Genomic DNA, 14,478 nt, shown 5'->3' with positions numbered 1-14,478 from the left:
GTGCCATAAGAGGCTGACCTATGAATTGTATAACCTCTGGCTTCTGTTTGGGTTCGGCCAGTGGGAAGGACCAGTAGGAGAATGAAGGTTGGGAGGTACAGCAAGTGATATCTTAACTCAAGAACTAGATTTTCCTTTTTAGAATGTATTTTGTGTTCCTGAATCCAATGACTAGAGTCAGTACTGATGTTTAATACTAATATATTTGCTTCTCAAAGTGAGCTCAGTTACCCTGTTAGCTTGAATGTGTGTTTAGTTCCCAAACATACCTAATTGTGCATCAACTCTGTAAGACCTGAGTACTCATTGTCTTGCAAAGGCAGCAGGACTAGGATTTTGTGATCTGAATCAGCAAAGATTTTACAGCCCAATAGAAATACTGAATGAAATGTGGTAAGTGGTGGGAGAGTGAAGTTGGGCCACATCTTCCCTTCTCTCTCCCACTTTGAGCAGATTTATCTGGCAAAGTCTGGATTCTTCAACTGTGCTCCTTCCTACGTACTCTCCCACAGCTCAGTTCTCCCAGAGTTCTTGACATTGCTTACCTACCCTTGCCCCTGAGGTGTAACGTGGTAACCATGCCTCTGTGGCTGGTTTCCAGAGGCATCAACACCTTAGGTCTGTTCCTTACTTGGCCCACATTTTAATGAAAGTTTCTTAAACCACCCAAGTTGGATTCTGTGTTTTCTCCCAGAGCTCTGTCTGATACACTATTCCTAGATCTGAATTTCTAAAATTAATTATTAATTCATTTGACCCAAACTATCAACTATCTTTTTAAAAATTGTCTGAATTCGGCCATTGACCTGGTACACTCAACTGAAATTTTGTTGATTTGTGTAACTGCCATAAGCAATGTAATCCATTATACAAATTAACTCATTGGGGGCAACTTTAATATCTGCTAATTTCTTTGTATTCCATTTTCTTTTATGGCCATAATGGGCAGTCAAAAATATTTCAACTGCACAGATATGTTGCCTGGGGTTAGGTATTCTGATCTAATACAATATTTGCAAAGCCATTTTATAATTATTTCTAAGTTAATCCTAATAACCTTCCTGTGAACAGGGTCAATATTATTATGATCCTTATTTTAGAACTCTGGTTTCTGAGCAAGAAGAATGATTTGCCCCAGGTTATACTACGTGCTAGTTAAGTTAGGTCTAGAATACAGTTTCTCCATGTTGTTCTTAAAGTTACTCCCTTAGCTTCTCATTCAAAAATAAATGTACCATCTAATTTTGAAACAGAGCACGTTGCGTATCTGTGCTCTTTGACAGTAATCTACCATATTTAGTATGTATTTATTATTTCTGATTGCTCTGATAATACCAAGGAATAATTTTGGCACCATTGAACTCACCTCTACAAAGACAAAGGAACAGAGATGTCTGAGGTAGAAGTGGAATTTTCTAAAATTTCTGTCAGTCTAACTGTCCTCCGTAAGAGAGAAGTGTCTTGTCTCCCCAACCCTTTCCATCTCCTTCTCCACCCCAGTAGGCAATCACTTTAATGCCTTGGTTGTTTCTTTTTTGCAGTTACTTTCGGCTTATACTACTATGTCTTGATTTTTACATTTTAGATTTTCTTTATTGACTGTCCTTTCTGGAAGATAAGTGTTTAGTTCTTTCAGTTCCCCTCTAACCAGTTCTCCTGCCCCCATCTTCCCAAAATAGCCATATCTTATTTTTTTGTTCCATCTTCCTGAAGACATGGCTTCTATTGACTTATTCCAACCTGGGCTGCTCAGCCTGTCTTGGGCTTGGACCCCACTTTACTAGCATCCTGGAGATTCCCTTTGTTCTTCTACATAGGGTGCCCCATTTCCTGGACTCCATGTTCTTTTCTATTCACTTGGTTTGTTTTGTTTGTTTGTTTGTTTTGGTCTGTTGTTCCATTTTGTAGCTCCACATACTTTGATTGTTTCCTGAATAAGGGCACCTGGTAATAAAATATTTTAGAGGGCGCCTGGGTGGCTCAGTGGGTTAAGCTGCTGCCTTTGGCTCAGGTCATGATCTCAGAGTCCTGGGATCGAGTCCCGCATCCGGCTCTCTGCTTAGCGGAGAGCCTGCTTCCCTCTCTCTCTCTCTGCCTGCCTCTCCATCTACTTGTGATTTCTCTCTGTCAAATAAATAAATAAAATCTTTAAAAAAAATATTTTAGACCATCACTTGATTAACGTTTTTTCAGGGTATAGAACTCTGGAAGGAAATATTTCCCCCTTAGTTCTTAAAGGCAAGCACCACCATCTTCTAGCTCCCGGTATTGCTGTTGCGATGTCTGATGTCAGCATGATTCCCATCGCTTTGTATGTTTCCTGTTCGTTCTTCTTTTTTCTGAAAAGCATTAGGATTTTCTCTTTAAGCTTAATATTCAGAAATTTTATAGTGCTGTGTCTTGGTTTGGGTCTACATTAACCCACTGTGAGTAGCAAATATCTGCAAATTCGTATTCCTCTTGTGGAAAAATTTTTGCATTTGCCTTCATTCTGTTTATCTTTTTGGAACTTTTATTATTTGGATGAGGTCTAGTTTTGTTGCTGTTATCCTTTCTTTTCTATTTTCCTTCTCTTGATTTTGTTCTATTTCTTGGAGAGTTTCAGAATTTTATTTTAAATCCCCACTAGTCAAGTTTCCATTCCTACTATAATTTTTAAAAAAATTTTTAAAAGCATTCTCTCTGATTTATTTTTTATTAAAGTTTTATTTTTAGTTCTCAGTATTTCTGTTTTTACTTCATCAGCGCAATCTCTTATGTCTCTGAGATATTAATGATAAACTTTCTTTTTAAATTACTTTCTCTTTGTGCTATTCTTATTTCTTCTGAACACCTTCTTCCCCCTGTTTATTTGCTTTGTATTTCAAACATCCAAATTGTAAAGGTTTGGCTGTCTGGTTATGTTTTAGAGTGAGGCTCTCCTGTTGTCAGTTTAAAGTTCTAAATGCAAGGTCAGGGTTTGTGGCCTGTTGGGCTTGACTCTAGGGTTTGAGTCACCTTGCCTGGTCCCCTTTCACTGGGAACTCCCAGTCCTTCTCACTTGGCCTGGTCAGATTCTTCCCCCAGAACTATCTTCCACTCTCCTACCTGGGGTTTGTCTCCCAGTGGCCCAGGAGGCCTGTGGAGGATAGGAGCTGGGAGGGGGTCTTGCCATTTAGTACACTTTCACCTAATTCCAATTCTCACTGTGATAACCCCACCCTCTGTCAGCTGTACTGTGTCCCCAGTCCAGAATACTGCCCTTTCGAAGAGTAAACCTCTAATATTTGGATAAGATGCTCCTTAAATACTCTTTTAAACAATTTTGCCTTTTCCAGCCTTAATTTTACCCCTCCTTAGAGGTAGCTGGTAGTGTCAATTCCTGATTTGTGCTACAAATCATGTTGCTTCCTAGTTTCCACTTCTGCTAGCATAGATTTCAGCTGTTTAAGGTCTAAAGCATCAGATGTTTCTCCATTTGTTTTTCAGCCTCCATGTCTCGTAACTGTCCCTCAGCTCCAGCACTCTTTGCTCTTGTGGTCTATGTCATTAGCTGTCATTAGTGGGAATTAAAGAGAGAACAGATATGAAGGCCCATGTTAATTCCTACTTCTTTAGCTAGTATAGCCTTTGGTTTTATTCCCCAGCCTCTGGCCTCTAGTAGATACCCAGAAAGGTTTATTGGATGAGTAAGTGAAAACTGCTTATAGAGAGGAAGCTACAAGTTTTGTTCACATTCCCTGCTTAGCTGTGCATTGTAGTTCCCAGAGAAACTGCCAGAGGTGAAAGTGAAAACGTGTCTATCTAAAGATACAGCATTCCTGGGCTTGGTGATTAGTCTTTGTGTCTCTAGCCTGTCATGAAAAATCTGGCGATGACTCCAAAAGTGGGCAGCTCTGGCTGTTTAGGAGTCCATTTCCTTTATGTTGGTGCTTTAATCTTAGAACCAGAATTTAGATTTGCTCTGATGGGTACAGCGCTCAACTCTTGAGACTAGGTCAGTCTTTGAAGTTCCAGGATAGCGATGTGAATTTTGCTCTACAATTTTGAGTGTAAAAGTAGTGCATTTTTAAAAAACCCTAAGTCAAGATTAATCTTCTTCAGACCCCTATGCCACCAGGATACCAGTAAATTCCATCTCAGTTATAATGGAGTCTCCTTCCTTTATGTCTAGGTGGACAGAATGTTTCAGCATTTAGGAAAGAGCCTCTCTCATTTCTTTTTTTTTTTTTTTAAAGATTTTATTTATTTATTTATTTGACAGAGAGAGATCACAGGTAGGTAGAGAGGCTGGCAGAGAGAGAGAGAGAGAGAGAGAAGCAGGCTCCCCGCCAAGCAGAGAGCCCAATGTGGGACTCGATCCCAGGACCCTGAGATCATGACCTGAGCCGCAGGCAGTGGCTTAACCCACTGAGCCACCCAGGGGCCCCTCTCATTTCTTACTATACTGTGTCCCACCCTACATAGTCCCAGAGGATGGGAAGCTCTACTACTCTGAACCAAGGCCAAGCACTGGGTCTGCAGTCTCACTTCCATGGCCACAGAAGATACCATCCACAACATTCCTGATCTACCCATTAGAAGTTCTGGTACCTGCTAGCATCTCTACAAGGGTGAGGAGAGACTTGCCAACTCTTCTCCACCCAATTTCCTTTCCCAGTATGGGAGCAGAAGGAATTCATAGAATCTCATAGTCTCCCTGCTTCCAGTGACATACCACCAGGTCCTCTCATCCTCCAGGATTCTCCTGCATAACCTCCCGCATGATGCTGGTCTTTCTTCAGGGGGATTTGGAAGAATGAGACAGTAATACTAGTCAGGATTTTTGTTTGTTTCTCATTGACCAACCTGGAAAAAACAGTATTTTAGGAATGATCAAAACTGATTAATGATTAAAATGAAGACTTTGAACCCAAATTAGAATGCATGTCTGTAGGAAACCCTTACAGTTACATTGAAATCCACTCAGTTTTCTTCTTAAGGTATAACTGATCAGTGTCCTTTCTCCTATGCCAGGAGATGCATCTTATGGAAAGATTTCTATAGTTTTTTTTTTTTTTCTAGATTAGATTCTAGCCAGCTGCCAGAGAATAAAACAGTAAAGGCTCTACTAGTCAAAGAAGTTGGATTTGAGGGGCACCTGGGTGGCTCAATGGGTTAGGCCTCTGCCTTTGGCTCGGGTCGTGATCTCGGGGTCCTGGGATCGAGCCCCGCATCGGGCTCTCTGCTCAGTGGGAAGCCTGCTTCCCCCTCTCTCTCTGCCTGCCTCTCTGGCTACTTGTAATCTCTCTCTCTCTGTCAAATAGATAAATAAATAAAATATCTTTAAAAAAAAAAAAGAAGTTGGATTTGATGTAGTCCTTAATTTGCTGAGCGCTAAAAATGATATGATTATGATATAATTATATCATATATATCATATCAAATGATATAATTACTATTGTTCTTTTGTATTCTCTGTAGGGTGAATTGTTCTAATTTTTTCTTTATTGATTAAATTCATTTCTTGTTTCTTTTTTGTAATTGTGAGAGAGGTGAAGAGAAATAAATATTACTTTTGCACAGTGGTTCTAGACTTGGGTGTGCACTGGAATCACCTAGAAGGTTTACAAAATACCAATCCCTGAATCTCACTCCAGAAACTGAACTGATTAGCCTGGGATGCAGCCTGGGAGTTGGATTATTAAAAACTCCTCACTTGATTCAGATGTGCAGTAAAGGCTGATAATTACCACCTTAAAGTACATTAAAACTGACATATATAAAAATAGATGATTTATTCTACTCTAAGTAAATCAGCAAGTCAGTGGCAGAAATTTAGGGGATGAGCATTTAATCTCCATGAAAATTCTGGGCACAGAAGTGCATTTTACTGTTTGTTTTATTTTGTTTTATGAATGTAGCCAGCACAACCCCTGGCATGCCAAAAAGGCATCATATGGGAAGGACTTGGAAGCAGCTAGGCTATGGTTTTACTGATTCACGCTGCCCCCAAATTTTCTTACCCTTGCCAGTTTTCAAGACAAAGTTTGGCTTCCCCAAATGTTTATTTCCCCAGGGTTTGAATTCAGTTCTCGCATATCATAGACTTCCTGGAGCAGGCTGATGGAGGTGGAGATTTTCTCAGAAAGAAACAAAAGCCAAATGATGCTCCCAATAGAGAAGGACCAGATTTAAATGCATCTAAAAGTGCTGACTAACAGTCTTCAACTGTCCTGTCCTTCTCTTCTTTCTCAAAATTTACCCCATAGCTCTAATACTATCTTTGTTGTGCTAAATTTGAGTTCATTGATTTCTTCCACAATGTTCTAAGGATGTAGTCAAAATTCTCTGCATCTAATTCTCAAGTATAAACATCAAGTCCTGAATTAATTTTAATGACTTGTGGGCTCTGTTTATTAATTACTATTTTGATCATGAAGTCATGGCTAAATAGAAATTTTCATTTGAAAAAAATAATAATTTGATTAATAATTGATGTGTAAGTAGGGCTTGGTCACCTCAAAACTGTCAAAAGAGCAGCCCTAGGGAGACCACTATTTGTGATTTGTAGAAGTGGATGTGTCAGAGGAGATTGGTGGGAAGCATTGACTGTCCTGACACTAAATCAGAAGACCTGAGTACTACTGCTGACTCTCTGGTGCAATAATGTATGGCCTTGGGTAACTCAGTTATGGAACTATACCTGTGTTTCCTCATACGTAAAACAGATTTCATGATATCATCTCTTCCATGGTTGTTATGAAGATTTTTTTTCAGTACATTTTCTACCACATCACATTCAGTAGGGTATAGGACCAATTTCATTGTCCCCATGTTTTGAGTGAGTATTTTACTCTAGATCAGTAGTATTCAAGCTTTAGTTTGCATCAGAATCATCTAGAAGTTTTGTTGAAACAAGTTGTTGGGCTCCATCCAGAGTTTCTGATTCATTGGATGTGAGGAAGGCCCCAAAGTTCCCAGGCGATGCTGATGCTGTTAGACAGGAGTCTACCTTTTGAGAACTGCTACTCTGGAGCTTTTTTCCACATAGACACAGTACAGCAAACTTGGGTGTTATGGGTTGAGTTGTGTTCCTGCCCCAATCCATACAAGTCTAAACCCCCAAAATGACTGTATTTGGTGATAGGATTTTTAAGGAGGTAATTAGGATTAAAGGAGGTCCTAGGGGACTGGGAGCCTAATCCAAGGAGATGGTGTCTTTACAAAATGAGCAATTGATACTGGGAATGTGCTCACAGAGAGAAAAGGCCAAGTAAGGAAACAGGGAGAAGGTGGCCATCCAAACCAGAGAGATTGGTCTTAGGAGAAACCAACTCTCCTGAAACCTCGAGCTTGGGCTTTCAGCCTCCAGAACTGTGAGAAAATAAATTTCTGTTGTTAAGCCACCTAGTCTGTGATATTTTGTTATGGAAGCCTGGGCAGACTAATAAACCTAGTTAATGAACTTTTGGTTAATTGATGAAATATTTTTCTTTTGTTTTCTATACTCTTCTCTTTCAACTTCTACACAGCTGATATACAATTGAAAACTACTAGGTGACAGAACTATACTGGATGGTCTAATTTAAGCTACAGTGTTAATAGCTGATAATACATTACCCTTGTCCTGGGACTTGCAGATTAAACAGTATTTTGTTGCTCACTTCTTGGGCACCAGACCCTGGGCCAATTATATTGGTGAATACAACACACATAATCTCTGCTTTCATGGAGCTTACAGCTCTGAAGAGTGAAGCAAACAAGTTTCAAGAAATGGAATAGGGTGTAAAAAAAAAAAAAAATATATATATATATATATATATATATATATATATATATGCACGCCTGGGTGGGTTAGTCGGTTGGATGCCTGCCTTAGGCTCTGGTCATGACCCCAGGGTCCTGGAATCGAGTCCCACATTGGGGCTCCTTGCTCAGCAGAGACCCTGCTTCTCCCTCTGCCTATCTCTCTCTCTTTCTCAAATAAGTAATAATAATAAAAAGAAAAGAAATAAAGTAAGACCAGTAGGTGGAGAAGATGCCCCTTTGATCCCTTTACATATTAGTAGGAAAAAGACCAAGGTCTCCTGCTAGGGCTCTTTGAATCTCCTGCCCCTTATGTGTACCAGGGACAGTTCTGTACCCTTTTCTAGAGCTCTCCTTTAAGTAGAGGCAACTAAATTTTAGGGTGAAACTGATGGACTTGAAAAAAAATGTATTACTTTGGTAATTATTAAGTGCTGACCATGTGTCCAAATCTGTTTTAAGAACTTCACATGCATTAATTTATTAACCCATAGCAGTCCAGATGGGCTACCTGATTAGCTGATGGTCACACAACTATTAAAGTCCTGGGGGAGAGGGGGTTGCAAGAAGGTAGTTTGAAGGTGAAAAGACCTTATAGTTGGTGCCAGTAAACAGTCTTCTGGACACTGTGTCATTTCCCTGAAGGTGGATTGTGGAAACTAGAGAAGGAACACATGGGGACGCCTGGGTGGCTCAGTGGGTTAAGGCCTCTGCCTTCAGCTCGGGTCATGATCCCAGGATCCTGGGATCGAGTTCTGCGTCGGGCTCTCTGCTCTGCAGGGAGCCTGCTTCCTCCCCTCTCTCTCTCTGCCTGCCTCTCTGCCTACTTGTGATCTCTCTCTCTCTGTGTGTCAAATAAATAAAATCTTAAAAAAAAAAAAAAAGAGAGAAGAAACACATGCATGTCTTTTAGTCATTGTTTGAGGGAAAGACATTGTATTTTTTTCTCTTCAGAATCTTGTTGAATCAGTTACTTATGATAAGTAAAATGAATATGTACTATCAAATATGTACAGGTACATAACCTCACATCATGGCAAGAACACTCGTGGCAGCCTGTCTGCTTGTCAATGTGCTTCTCTGACTTTCGAATCACTAGACCATAAGCAAAATCTCCCAATGAAAATGCTTCAGAGATCCTAGCATACACAAGCTAATCCTAAAGGATTTAGGTTTACATGATGGCTCAGTGACTCAAGTGAAATGTTGATTTATTTTATAAGTGAGTAGTACAATTACCCAAGGGCACTAAATACAAATAAAATACTAAGGTTATACTCATTAAAAAAAAATTATAACCTCTGGGTGGCAGGCCCAGAGATTTTTGACAGGCCCAGGTAGTGTAAAAAGAAAATGTATGTAGGTGACTTTGGAAATATACCTAGTCTCATTTCTTTCTTTTACCTACAGTCTTAGTAGCTCTTGAGCAATGGATTCCTAATCCAGGCTACGCACTTGAATCACCTAGAGAACTCTTAAAAATCCTTATGCCCAGGATTATGATCAAATCAATGGTATCAGAATCTTTGTATTGGGGAGTAGGGAAGGAAGACCCAGACATCAGTATTTTTTGTTTTCACTCTACAGGCAATTCTGTTGTACTTCAATGTTGAGGACCACTTAAGAGAAAGAGAGGACCATAGACAAAATATCAATGTTTTTCTTCTCCTAAGTGTTGAAAAAATATTAATGAGTATTCTGCCATTTGCCAGATCTCTATCATCTGGGACAATCTGTAGTAATTTATACAAGTAATTTGATTAACATGAAGGAAAGCAAAGCACACCATGAACACCTAGGTCACTAATAAACTGATTAGACAGCTCACAATGAGATGGTAGATTCTGACATTTTGAGAGATACAGAATTAACTACATGATGAGGGTTTAACAAAACCCTAATTAAATCAAGGTTATGTTACCTGATAGGTGCAGTGAATAAACATGAGGTAGGTGAGATGGGATTTTTATTATTGAGGAAAATTGTACAAGTGGGGAGTGTGGAAAGATTACTTTTAATCTGTTCATTTAAGCAGGTATGTTTAGTATGGTGGCAATAATCTACCAAACACTTCACCCAGGAATTTAGTTTTAAGGTAAATTGTATTACCTTTTAGGGGACTAAAATATTTAATTAAAAAGCTAGCTTTGCATTGGAAAATGATTTTTTTAAAGTGTTACCTCAGGTGTTAATGCCATGCTGTGAATGAGCAATATGGCCAGAAAAACATTAGCACTCAAGATCCATTAAGAAATATATTTCTTAGACTTTCTTGAACAATAACTACATCATTTTCTCACTGTTTCCTTTCTTAAACATATTCACCTCTTTTGTGAGTTTACTAGCTTCTTGAACACATATGTGCTGTAATTAAGGAAGGACCATGGAATCAGAGAACCCAGGTACAGTTTCATCCCCACCACTGGCTAGTTTTATGATTTTGTGCGGTATCATCTTTGGGCTACAGTTCTCTCAGCTGTAAGATGGGGACAGTAAAAGAATCTGCCTCATAGAGTTGTGAGAACTGAGTTATTTCTGCAATTCAAGGGATGGAACCTGGCTCGTTGTGAGTTCCATATGCACGTGAACCCTGCTATTACAATGAAGAAGATCCCATTTATGGGACCACGCGCTTTCTCTTTTCCTTTTTTCTCTTGTCTTTTGTCTGCCTTCAGGCCATTTCACTGTTAATTAGCACCTCTATCTTATCATGAGTGACAGAAATAAAGGAAGAAAATCATGATAGTCAATTTTTGGTACTAATTACCACTTAGTTAAAAAATAAAAAAGGCTGAAGCCATTAGTGAAAATGAGATTTGAGGATGTCTATAGAATTCAGTTATCTGTGTTCTTCCCAGACCCTGCAATTCTTTCCCTGCTTGCCCTTGACAGGGATAATTGAAGACTAGCTCTCCAAACCATTGGCTCCAAATTCTGGATACATATTAGAAACATTGGGATGTTTTGAAAAATGCTTTTACCCTGGCCTCATCCCAGATGATTGTCATTGGAATCTATATATTATATTTTTTAGAAGCTCCCAAGGAGATTCTGATGTATGCGTAGAAATTGCTTAAGACTGACCTTGGTGACCTCTGGTGGCTTTAACAATTAAGGAGAGTGATTATGTGAGAAAATTTCAGTATCATAGATGCATTGTGCCTGGCTCTTGATTAAGTTCCCTGTGGACAGTCCCCTGATAGCTGGTCATCAGCCCCATCTAGCCTCATTCATGTCCCAGCTCGGACCAGCCTTTTTTCCGAGGTACACCACCAGCCCCAGATCATTCCCACAATCTTCTACTCTTACTCTGGGACAACTGAACACTGCTAAAAAATAAAAACAAAAACAAATCACCAAACTTTGGAGATTGTAATCTCATACATCTGAAGTTTTCCCCAGAGTCAACCTTGTTCTCCCACTCATTCCCCTTGATACCTGTCACAAACCTCCATAGTCCTCCAGCTTCCTCCCTAGTTACTGACCTTCAGACTTCTCATTCTCCATGTATTATCCTACTTCCTATTTGCTGTCCCCATTCCCATCTACAAACTTACCTACCGTATCTGTATTCATCCTTGCATTCTAGTTTCAAAGAATCTATCCCTACTCCTATACAAGGCCAGCCACCACTGCTTGCTTTCCACATCCCATTGCTCAATCAATTACCTTTTTGGAGCTTATATTTTCAAATTTGTTCTCATAATTTGGATTTTTTTTTTTACAATATCTATAAAAATAGATTTAAGTAAATTTTCTCAAACCCAAAAAACTCTCTCCCTTGAGCTTGTATTACCCCTTTATTGCTGCCACTTGTCCTTCCCTTCAAACAAGCTTCTTTTTTTTTTTTTTTTAAAGATTTTATTTATTTATTTATCTGTCAGAGAGAGAGAACACAAGCAGGCAGAGGTGGAGATAGAAGTAGGCTCCCTGCAAGGAGCCCAACCTAGGACTCCATCCCAGGACCTTGGGATCATGACCTGAGCTGAAGGCAGCAGCTTAACTGACTGAGCCACCCAGGTGTCCCTTAACCAAGCTTCTTAAAAGGTTAATCTACAATGGCTATGTCCACATCTTGAGCTCTGCATTACACTGTCTGTAGTCTGCCCTTGTCTGTACCTCCTGACTGAAATGTCTTTGGCAAAGACCATCAGTGAATGTCATAATGTCCAATCTGAACAATAATTTTCAGTTTTGTTATTAAATGTCTTTGCTGTCTTTGATACTGTTGACTATTCCCAACTTCCCTAGAATTTTCTATTCTCATGGTTTCTGGGAAAAATCTCTTAACAATTCTTCTTCTACCTCTCTTACTCTTTTTAATCCCTCCTTCATAGTTCCTGTTCTCCTGGTCATTCCCAATTTCTGGATCTCCCCTCAGCTCTTCCTCTACTGCTGGATTTATCTATTCACATGACCTTTTTGAACCACCTCATCTATTCATGGCCTGTCCCTGATGGCTCCCAAATGTACATCCTTAGTTTGGTCATCTTTCAAGACTTGGCTTGCCTGTCATTTCCTACAAGTTTCACTGAACATCAGGGATCAAGATATCTTTTCCTCAGGGCCTACTTCAACTTAATCATGTACTGGGTTATATCACAGTTATTCACTTATGTGCCCCCTTCCATGGCAAAGAACATGTGCTTTGTCTTATTCATCTTTGTAACCTCACCCCATGCACTGTGTCTGACATAAAGCAGGTGTTCAGTGAATATTTTTGAACTTTTAGAGGGGGTTATATTTGTTTGATCAGTAGTACAGTTTCTTTAAAGTAATCCATGCATTTGAATGATAGGATAAATTATTTTTAAGTTAAAAATAATAGTAAGAATTTCAGATTGAAGAGTAAAGATCAATAGTCTATAGCTGTAACTTAAAAGAATAAGGACATATAAAGTGGTTGTCCAGCTCATTTTGTCAAATATTTGGAGGAGCTTAGAAGACTAACACTTGAGAATAAAAAGCAAAGAAAGATACTAAATATGAGGTTATGTTAATTAAAATACTTTAGAAAATTGTGCATAATTTGGATTTTTTAAAATTTTGTTTTTGTTTTCTTCCCAAGTGAGTTGCACTGTTGCTGAGAAAGGAACTGCACTAGGAAGAGCAAAGCTTTTGATGCCAGACAGTTCTAGGTTCCTATTCAAGCTCTTTAATTTGTTAGCTGTGTCTCTGGCTTCTCCAAGCCTCAGTTCTTCTTCTGTTACATAAAGATAATAATTCCCACATTTTATAGTTGTAGAAGGAATTAAGTGCCAGAATAAACACACTTCAGCAGTACAGTGTCATAGAACAGCCAGACAATACAGAGTAACTTAACATCCTCTCATTTTTGCTATTTTGTTTTTCAATTAATAAAATCTTGTTTTTGTAGTAAGGGACAGAGCAGTTCTTACCACATTACCTTAAATCATTTAGTTCATTCTTTTATTTTTTTAAAACTTTTTTTCAGCTTTATTGATATATGGTTGACATACAGCACTGTATAAATTTAAGGTGTACAGCGTAGTGACTTGACATACATATATTGTGAATAAGTTAATATCCAACACCATATAGATACAAACGAAAAAAAATGTAGGGGTGTGTGTGTGTGTGTGTGTGTGTGTGTGTGATGAGAACTCTTAGGTTCTATACTCAAGAACTTTCAAATATACCATATAGCAGTGCTAACTAGTGTTAACATGTTCTACATTATATCCCCAGTATAATCACATTCCCTTTTGAAGTATATTCTTTTTTTAAATTATAGTACAGTTGAGACCCATGTTACATTAGTTTCACCTGTACAACATAGTGATTTCCTAGTCTATATGCTATGCTGTGCTCACTACAAGGGTAGCTACCAACTGTCACCATACAGTGCTATTACAATACCAATGACTATATACTGTGTGCTGTACCTTTTAATAACATTATTTTTTATGACTATCATGAAATACATACTCATTTTAGATAATTTAGAAGATACAGAAAAAATATATTGAAATCATTAAAACCACCTTTTTATCCCCCAGTGAAGCCATCAGGAAATAGTTGGATAGATGAGTCTGGATTCCAGGAGAGCGGTCTGGGCTGGCTGGTATACAAATTGGTAGTCCTCAGTGGATACATGGGAATTGAAGCTGGGAGACTTGGTGAATTGTGGGAGGCCACGATAAGGCTTGGGACGAGGACCAAACCAGGCCCTGACTTGTGCCTCCTTTAAAGGCTGAATAGCTGAACAAAAGGCTTAGGTTGATAAAGTCGAGTAGCACTGAGAAAGGGTCTGTGCTATGTGTTGTGCGCTCGCCTACGTGACTTCCCACACATTTGCTAGTCAGATAGAAACGATTTGGTCGGGGTCAAAAATTCGTGGCTGGTCCTTGCTGCCCTAGTACAGCCCATAAATTACTTTCAGGTTTGCTGTATCAATACAGAACAATTGTACTGGCATCAGCCATTTGGTGTCACGAGGTCTGCTTATAGCTAAGTGTGAAACTTATTATGGGAACTCGTGGTTGTTCAGCTAGACACAGATATATTGCTTCTCCTATTGTAATATCACTATATATATGGTCTTAATGCTTTGAATAAACTTAGCACTGTTGGACATTCTCCTCAGTGCTTCTTATGCCCCCATCTCTCTGCTTCTTGAGTTCTTTTCTTCATCCTCTTACCCTCACCTTCCTGGTCAATTTGTCGCACCGGCCGCGACAGTGAATTAAC

The sequence above is a fragment of the Mustela putorius genome, unplaced genomic scaffold (assembly GCF_011764305.1).
Source record: "Mustela putorius furo isolate JIRA1106 unplaced genomic scaffold, ASM1176430v1.1 tig00003942_pilon_pilon_pilon, whole genome shotgun sequence".
Lineage (NCBI taxonomy): Eukaryota > Metazoa > Chordata > Mammalia > Carnivora > Mustelidae > Mustela > Mustela putorius.
This window is presented reverse-complemented; position numbering follows the sequence as displayed.